Below are 10,237 nucleotides of genomic sequence, written 5' to 3'. Positions count from 1 at the left end.
ACACTGCAACCGACATTCAATTTTGCTTTGGTCTATTTTATTTCTTCATTTTCTCTAAAAGCCAGCATGTACTTTGTAACAGATGTAATGATTTTATTACCTTTCTTTATTCTGAGGAAAAGCATGAAAAATCAGATGGGGAAAATCATTTTTCGTCTTAATGCAAACCACACACGGGTGATGATGGCTTCGCCCACTCATGATTGAAATTGAATGGCCCGCTTTGTGAAAAAGTAAACAAACAGGCGATGTAGGCAGGTGCAATGCTACCGCCATCTTCATTTCATGCCAGGTACTAAATTGTATGCGGCCGATGCTGCTGTGGCTTGAGCTTCCCATCTTTCGTGTATAGTCTTTGATTAACGATATTAGATTATGGAGACTTTACTCTTTGTCAAGAAAAATACCTGCTTCCCACTCCTTCCTTGGCCTAACAGTGCGACATCTGTTGGAACTTGGGTGCTTAATTAGTTACTTAGTCAACTGCTTCGGGGTTTCATAGTCGCGGATTCGCGTTCACTCTTGATCAGCGGAGGGAACGAACTATTGTGCGCAATGTTCAAGAAGTTCTGTTCTAAAGTATTTTCTTCTATCATTACAGTCTCAAATATTAAACATTTCACCCTAGCCCATGAGCAAAATGGAATTCGTTAAGACCGAGCGAGGTGCTAGAAAACTTTTGCATGAAAGTTTTTTTCAAACAGTTGATGAGAAACATGGTGATAAAACATACTGGAGATGTGAAAAACGGAGTGAGTGAGTGTGGAGCAAGATTACAAACTATTAATGATGTGATTCAAGGAAATCTTTCACGGCATTACCATCCGTCAAATGATACTCGAAATTCTGCCTTGAAAGCTGTAAATGAAATTAAGCAAAGGGCTAGTGAAATCGAAGAAGTGACTGGCTGCATAGTAGATAATGCAACATGTAGTACTATGCCTTTAAGTGTTGCAGGAGCACTACCCAAAAAATCTTCTCTTTTGCGAACAGTACACAGGAAAAGGTCCGTACAAGAAGATGAAGACCAAAACGTTACAACAAGAGGTGAAAATTTTAAGTTGTATGAAGACGAAAAAGTGACTATTTATGGAACTGCGAGAAATTTGGACCTTTTATCCCAAAATAAAACCTTACCATTGCTATACTGTTTGTCGGGCTCAAAGGAACAAGAGACTTATGACGTTATTTTCACATTTTAAAAGAAAGTCGAAGCTTAAATGTTTCCTTCATTATGATAGACTATGAACAAGTAGCTATAAAAGCTATTTAAAAAAAATCTCTGAAGAGGTTATCGATGGATGTTTTTTCACTTTGGCCAGTGTTTATGACGCAATCTTCAACCACGGAGGCTTCAAAGTTGGTATAGAGAAGTGGAAAATGCACTTTTAATCATACAAATACAAGCCCTTGCACTTGCACCTCCTGAAGATGTATGTTCGCTTTTTAACAATTCCATACCGTCGTTAGACTTACGAGCTGATGAAATAAATCCTGAGCGACTTTTTCAGTTTATATTGAAACAACTTGGCTAAGGATAACTCAGAGGGGAAAAGAAGGAGACCTACTCTTCATATTGACATGTGGTCGGTCAATGGCCTAGTGAAAAATAATTTGCCAAGAACAAACAATTCAGTGGAACGGTGGCACTATGCGGTTTTAGTACGGAATCCTGCAGTAACGAAGCTTTTAAGGAAGCTAGGGAACGAGGAAACAAGCATTGAACTTCAAATTAAGCAAGCAAGCATTGGAATAGACATTTCTAGGAAAAACGAGAAATATAACAGTCAATGAACATCTGAAAAAAAATGTGGATGAGTACAGCCGAGAAGACGGGTTAGATTTTTCAAAAGCAATTGCCCATAATTTATAAAATTCTTGCCTGTTAATTAAATTTGAAAATATCTCTTTTGTTTTTAAATTTTTAGCCTTACAACTATATTCCTTCTGAAGAAATGCTGTAAAAAATAAAATAGTTTCATTTAGTATTTTTAAATAAACCTTTTAGATGAAGTAGACATTTTACCTACTATCAATGACTAGATACTTAAGAACAGAATCTGTTTCAAACTACCATATTATTATGCTAACTATTCTTGAACAACTATACTATCGAAGATTAGATACTTAAAAACAGAAATTGTTTCAAACTACCTAAGGAACTAAGATAGAGAAAGAGGAAAAAGAGTGAGAGAGAAAGTGTTTGTATATGTAAAAGTATGTTTATATGCACATATATATATATATATATATATATATATATATATATATATATATATATATATATATATATATATATATATATACTGTATATATACAATTCATTTCGAAGAATTGCCATTTTGACGAATTATCATTTGAGGAGTCATCAGGCTATCGCATTAACACCCTGATAAAATTATCCTTGCATTTTAGTCATTCATTTACATTTTATCTAATTCATTTGTTATTTTTGCTTATTTAATGAGTGATGCATTCATTCTGTATTTACCTTTAAACTGAGGGCTTGTTCAAATGAATTGGGTTCGACTACTAAATAATAAAATAATAATAATAATAATAATAATAATAATTAATAACAAATAATAATAATAATAATAATAATAATAATAATAATAATAATAATAATAATAATAAAGAAACTTTTATTACTTATTAGCACTAGGCGATGTTTATCGTTCATGAAAGTAATAAAATTGTCGATTACCTTTAGAAGGGGCTACGTTTCACCATTTCTCTCTCTCTCTCTCTCTCTCTCTCTCTCTCTCTCTCTCTTCTCTCAATCTCAACTTTCTAATCACGCAAATCCTATTTTTGAAGGTATAGACTTGATGGTCCACCGGTTGATTAGTGTCTCATACTATTCACTGGCCGAATGAGGAATTTTCTATTATTGTGTCTATTCCCCGAGTGATATAGCCTGACCGTTATTAAAGGAAGGAATTTCCATCATTGGCGCGGCTGTCTAAGAAGACTGAAGTTGTTTGGCCCGAACTATCCACGAGGACGATCGGCTTTCCTTTACGAGATTTAAGATGTGATTTTCTTTTTCTTTTAAAGTTGGAAAGCAATAGAGAGTTGCTTGGACAGATAACAACAGAGAATTGCTAGAATTGATTCATACCTACTTAATAGCAGAGGATTTTTATCGAATAAATGTAAGGGAAGAATTAAAACCAGCACTATTGCAGTGTGACCTTTAATGTCTAGATGGGAAACCGTATCGTACTATATTGATAGCCTGTAAAAAATAAAAAAAATTAAACATTTATGTTGCTATAGAGAGAGAGAGAGAGAGAGAGAGAGAGAGAGAGAGAGAGAGAGAGAGAGAGTTGTAACGGCTTTGTTAACATTTCTTCAGAAATATACGCTTCGATCCCTTTGTGTGTGATAAGCGCGTTGTTGCTTTTTGGAATTTTTGTAGATGTTAATGCCAACGGGATGATAGTAAGTTGGCGTATTTCAGTGCACTGGTCTCTCTCTCTCTCTCTCTCTCTCTCTCTCTCTCTCTCATTATGTTGGCTAGCCCTTCGTAGAATCTCTGGTTTCTTCTGAAATGTGATAGTTTTTCTCACTATTATGGGATGTGGTGAGAGTCAAGGAATCATGGTTTTACTTATTGTAGCTGAATCCTCAGATGTTGAATAATATTATTTGCCTGACGTCACTGAGGATAGAATAGAAGGGATTATTGCTCTTCTTTTTTTAACTAAAATATTCCTCTTAAATTTGATTACCATTGTTTCATACGCTTACCTTTTTGTTGTTTTCTTTTCCTCTATTAATTCACCGGTCTGTGAATCATATTTATGTATAAACAGTTGTTATAATTGCTGTCGGAAGCATACATGATATAACTTTAGTGCCGTAATGATCCTCAGCAGTTAATTTTAGTAGGTACTGCAATTTACTGTTACCAGTACCAAAACTCTTACTCGGTTTATGAGGAATATATATATATATATATTATTATATATTTTATATTATTATATATATATATATATATATATGATATTTATATATATATATAGGAGGAATAAAATTGCAAACAACATGTCTCATCATCAGGGCTTTAAATACAAAGAGTAAAAATTAAAAAGTGGACTCAGTTAAAAAAAACTCACAAAGTCTAAAAACAAGAAACTTGTATTTAAAACAAACAAAAACAAGCTAAAAACATTAAAAACTAATACTGAAAAAACTTTTAAAATGTATATATAAAAAATTATGATGTTAAAATGTATTACTATGAGATTCAGGGCCTCTGTAACACGGTTTTTTGGACTTTGCTCCTTGTCAAAGCATCGGATGTAGCTGAAAGGTGACATATGTATATTTTACAACCACACACAAATTTTGTCAGCATTATCAATAACCTTAACCCGATAGTTTTAATTTTTATAGAGTAAAATTTATCTAGCCGACGCCATGGCCAATGATTACGAGGCAAGAGTCGAAAAACATTCATTACGTAAGCAAAGTAAACACCTTTTGACGAAATGTTGCGCCGCCCATCCACTAGACAGAAACCCATTCACCTTGTTCCATCGGCTCTGTAACCCAAAGACTTTATGAATGGCGGAACGATACATAGATGTGGGTGGGGTGTCTGTGCTGTAGCAGTAGTGCCGCATCAGTATAGCAGTAATATACATGAATTAAACGTTTAGGCCAACTGCTGGGATCCTTGAGGATCATTTAGCACTTCTTACAACTACTCGAGAAATGAGTTTTTATAGCCAGAAGTTAAATTTTCTAATCCAACAATGTCCATGATAGCCTTCAGTGTTATCCTGAATTATAACGAAGCCAAAGTGGGTGGAGCCTCATGAAGTCATCATTCTGACGATAATTATTGGTGAAGGTTTAAAGCCAAAATATAGTACCGGCTATTATTTTTCAGTAAATAGGTAGATAGCCAATAAATAAAAATGTCATGACATTGGATATAGCAGTTATCAAAGCAAGCTTGTCTACTATGTTTTGGAAAATTACCATCTATTCCCTACATCTTGTCAATCTGATTGTGACCTATAAAGCAGACTGTAATTTCTGTGGAAACTTATTATGGGAGTTAGACTAATAATCGAAATGTTTTTGTATTTATTAACATATTTTGTTGGTTTGTTCATTATGACAATTATCAGTGGAGAGGTTCAGAATTCATAAAGGTGTGCTGCTTTGCTTGTATTTAAATTTGTTTGTCATTGTTGCCAGAGGTATAGCCTTTGTTACGTATAGCCAATCATCCATCGAGAAAGAGGGAAGAAATGCTGTCATAAGTTACGTAACGATTGCGTTCGAAACCTTTTCTCTGAGTAAGTTGGCCCGTCTTCAAAAGGAGTCACTTTTACATTGCAAGTACCAAATTTATTCAACCTACGTAATGCAGAATACAGTCAAAATTTATGTGTAGATATAATGTGTATTCTGAATAAGCGTTATATCTATGAAATGCATAGATTAAAAAGTTATTGCGAAAAAACCGTGTTACAGAGGAGGCCCTGAATCTACAAGTAGTACCATTACTCTAGATGAGCTAACGAAACTGAGTGACATTTTCTCAGTTCTTTTTCAGGAGGGCGACGTCAACTTAGGCGATATATAAGATAGTGAAAGAGGTCTGGATGTTTAAGGAAGGAACAAGCTGCTTTATAGTTAATGATTCCAGGATGGAGAATGGTCATTGGGTGCTTGGGCGATAACATTAAAATCCTCATAAGAGAATGATGTCTTGCATTTCTTACAGTGGTCTCTTATATTAGAAAATTCTTTAGTTTTTAATTGACATCCAGTTCGCTGACTAACTCCAAGATGAGAATCAGCTCTGACTTTGAGTAATCTCTTAGTGGCTCCGATATATTTCCCAACTTTACATTTTGGGCAAGTGAAACAATAAACCACTAGAGACGCATCAAGGCAGGAAGCCTATCCTTATGGTGAAATAATGACCCAATTGTCTTGGGATTTTTCGAACATAATCTGATATCTAGAGCTGGAAATGTACTGCGAATTGAGTCTTGCAGTGTTTGTTTGAATATCTTCGAATGTGCAAAAGGAATGGAGGCATACATCATTCTCTTATGAAGATTTTAATGTTATCGCCCAAGCACCCAATGACCACTCTCTCTCCATCCTGGAATCGTTAACCATAAAGCAGCTTGTTCCTTCCTTAAACATCCAGACTCCTTTCCACTATTCTTATATATCGCCTAAGTTGACGTCGCCCTCCTGAAAAACTGAGAATGTCACTCAGTTCTTAGCTCAGATAGAGTAAGGTACTAATACATGTTAACCTCATAATTCTTTATATATACAATTTTAAAAGTTTTTTCAGTATTAGTTTTGATGTTTTTCAGCAGTTTTTGTTTTTGTTTTAAATACAAGTTTCTTGTTTTTAGACTTTGTGAGTTTTTTTTAACTGAGTCCACTTTTTAATTTTTATTCTTTGTATTTAAAGCCCTGATGATGGGACATGTCGTCTCGAAAATTTGGCCAATAAATTTACAATGCTACGATGGCTGTTTGCAATTTTATTCCTCCTGAACCTGCGGCGTTCTAGATGCCCCATTCTTCCAGTATATATAATATATGTATATATATATATATATATATATATATATATATATATATATATAATATGTGTGTGTGTATATATATAGATATATATATATATATATATATATATATATATATATATATCTAAATATATATATATATATATATATATATATATATATATATATATATATATATATATATCTATATATATATATATATATATATATATATATATATATATATATATATATAGATATATATATATATATATATATATATATATATACTTATATATATATATATATATATATATATATATATATATAATATGTGTGTGTGTATATATATAGATATATATATATATATATATATATATATATATATATATATATATATATATATATATATATATATATATATATACTATATATATATATATATATATATATATATATATATATATATATATATATATATATTTCCAATCGTTGTATCTATTAATTCTACAGTCGATTAAATCAAGTACCATGGTATATATATTATGAACGCACAGCGTAGTGGAGGCTAGTCAGCGAAGCTTTGATACGATTTCTTATCTGTATGTTGGAAATTGGACTCAACACGAAGAGAATAATTTGTGCGATTTATACATCTTCATTCGTTTCGATATCGGTATTACATTTGACAAATATTTTGGACAGACCAACATGCGCGGTGTATTTGCAGTTTTTTACATAAGGGCTGTAGGAACGGAAGTATAATTCCCTCGTGAAAGTCAGTCATGAAGGAGAATAAAAATGCAGGAGGAAAAACTTGAAGCCTAACACTGATGGATGAGGGAAGCAATGAGGAAATTGCAAATTTATTAAACTGTGAAAACAAAAAAGTGAGGAGGTAACTGGTGGCGAAGTCACGAGAGAGTAAGACAAACTTTGTATTCAGTTGAATGGAACATTGGTAAAATCGATAATTGAAACAAAGAGTTAGGTCATCTTTTTTGTAGAAATAAGAGGATTTGATTTTCGAAAACTACGTTAGAGAAGACTTTTCAGATAATCTTACATTCAACATTGCGTTACAGAGAAATAAATGATCTCGGAGTGAAAGGGTAATATCCATAAAATTAACGATGGGGGGAAATCTAGTCCATAAATAAAAGAGAGGAGTCAATAAGAGAAAAAACAAAATGATATATGATTTGTAACTAATGTATGTTAAAGTATAAATCATAAATGCCATGAAAAAATGGTCTAATTGCATTTTTTCAGTGAGGAAAAAAAACACTAGAGCAGGAGGTTAAAGGAGTTGTTCGTTGGACAAATAGATCTAAAGTAATTTATTCGATGACTCGTTTCAGATTTCTTTTTATAATGTGCTGATATAATGAAGAAATAGTCTTTAATGCAGTCAGTAAATGATGTATGTTAATGTAATGGGCTGCATGATTTCATTAAGTTTGAGGTTAACATTTATAAAGTAGAATGAGTAAGATAATCTTTATAAAGCATATATTTTACAGAGAATATAACCTTTATGAAGAAGAATTTAGTCACAGTCAAGTTTGAATATTAAGTAGAAGGTAATCCTATTGAAGCAGAATGATTAGGTATAAGATAAGCGTCATAAAGTAGGACTGTTTTAGAATAAATTCTCTATGAAAAAGTTGAACTAACATAGCATTGCTTGAAATGCCCTTTGCCAGGTGAAACTGGCCTGAGCAAACCCCTAGAGACAAAGTTGCAGAATTCTGAAACTGTTCCAAGGAAAGAGATGTTTTTGGCTAAAATCCTACGGCGCCGCTGGATTCGGCGAGACTTTCTTCATTCAGCGACGGACTTTGCGCATTCCTAAGTTCCTACACCAATTTTACTTTCAAAACGTGGGAATAACTGTCTGTCTATCATCCCCTGGAGGATAGATCCAGTGTCAATCAGTCAGTCAGTTGTTGCACTATTATAAGAGCACTGATTGTTTCTCTGATACACACACACACACACACACACACACACACACACACACACACACACACACACATATATATAATATATATATATATATATATATATATATATATACATCAGAGAGAAAGGTTTCCTACTCAGCCATTAGCTAAGACAGAAGGCTCTGCCTCACGCATTTGTGACGTCATAGCACAGTGTGTAAGAATGATCGGTATTATCACCATCGCCATACATGTTAAGCTGGTATCACACTAGTCATTTCTTGCTCGCGGTTTTGGCCAGCATCCAGCCGATGCTCACGAGCAAAAGTGTTGTATTGTCACACTAGGACCTCGTGGTCTTGAGGAACCGTAGGAAAAAGTAAACAAAACTGATCAGCTGATATCATCATGGTGCCTAGAAATTGTGGGACTGTTGCAAGATGTGCTGCAGTGGTGTATTTCTCGGAAACTTGCGTGAATGCAAGAGTAACAAAAAACGTTTATGGGTTCAAGAGTGGCTCAGGGGAAGAGAAGCCAAAGGTCTGAGAGTATGTCCTATCAGTAGCAGCCATCTTGTTTGTTTACACTACGCCAGTCGCTCACGGTTTTGTTTGCTTTGGCCTGGCTGCCGCCCTTGTCCAGTTGGGGAAGCTAAAATGTCTCGAGCTAAAAAGCTCCCGCCCGGTTTTTCAATTTTTCCGACACCAACGCTCGAAGCTGGTGAAAAGAAGGCCTAGTGTGAGGCCACCTTAATTCAGATCTGCGAGTATATTCTAATCATCCGCATCATGTATGCTAGAAAGTCGAGAAGAGACCTATTTTCTTGAAACTAAAAATCTTGCCCTTAAGTTAAAGACGAAGGAAGGAGCAACTTCCATTTTGCCAGCAGTCAACAACTTGAAATCTGCTATTGCTTAACATGAAATCTGCTATTGCTTAACATCAAGCAAGAATTTTTTTCTAGTTTAACTTGTTTTGACTAACTTTTGGCATTTGATGATTAATTTTTTTTTCTATTGATGAAATAAAAGGATTTTGATGAAAATGGACTAGTAAAATGTGATTAACAGATAAGCAGATGTGTTAGAGAGAGAGAGAGAGAGAGAGAGAGAGAGAGAGAGTGAACGTGCCGGACAAAGAAACTGAGACAGGAGCTCGTAACAAAGTTTGATCCGCTAGTACCCAAAACGGTTCACAAAGCCTTCTTTCAAGTTATTAAAGCCTTTTTAATGTTTTATTTATCCCTATGAACTATTTCATATTAGAAAAAATACTCCAATTAATATATATATAATTTATATTTATATAATATATATTATATATATATATATATATATATATATATATATATATATATACATAGATTATAATATATAATATCATATATATATATATAATATATATTATATATATATATATATATAATATATATGAATAACTTGATCACGAATTATATAAAACGTGATGCTATGTATAAATAAAGGTGATGCCACGGAAGAAAATGGAGAGACGAGAAAAGCCAAGAACTTTCGGTCTAACACGACCCTTTACTTAGTCACAACTGATCATAACAGAGCAAAAACATAGTACAAGTAGGCTTTAGTATCCAAGCTGACATTGTATAAATTGGGGCGGTAGCTCTGTAATTGCTAAGTCTAATGCTTATGTTTTCAAGAAATTTACTGGAATCAGCAATTATACAAATCACTAATAATAAAAACAAACTAAATCTTA

This window comes from Macrobrachium nipponense, chromosome 3 (genome assembly GCF_015104395.2).
Source record: "Macrobrachium nipponense isolate FS-2020 chromosome 3, ASM1510439v2, whole genome shotgun sequence".
In the NCBI taxonomy this organism is placed as follows: domain Eukaryota; kingdom Metazoa; phylum Arthropoda; class Malacostraca; order Decapoda; family Palaemonidae; genus Macrobrachium; species Macrobrachium nipponense.
This window is presented reverse-complemented; position numbering follows the sequence as displayed.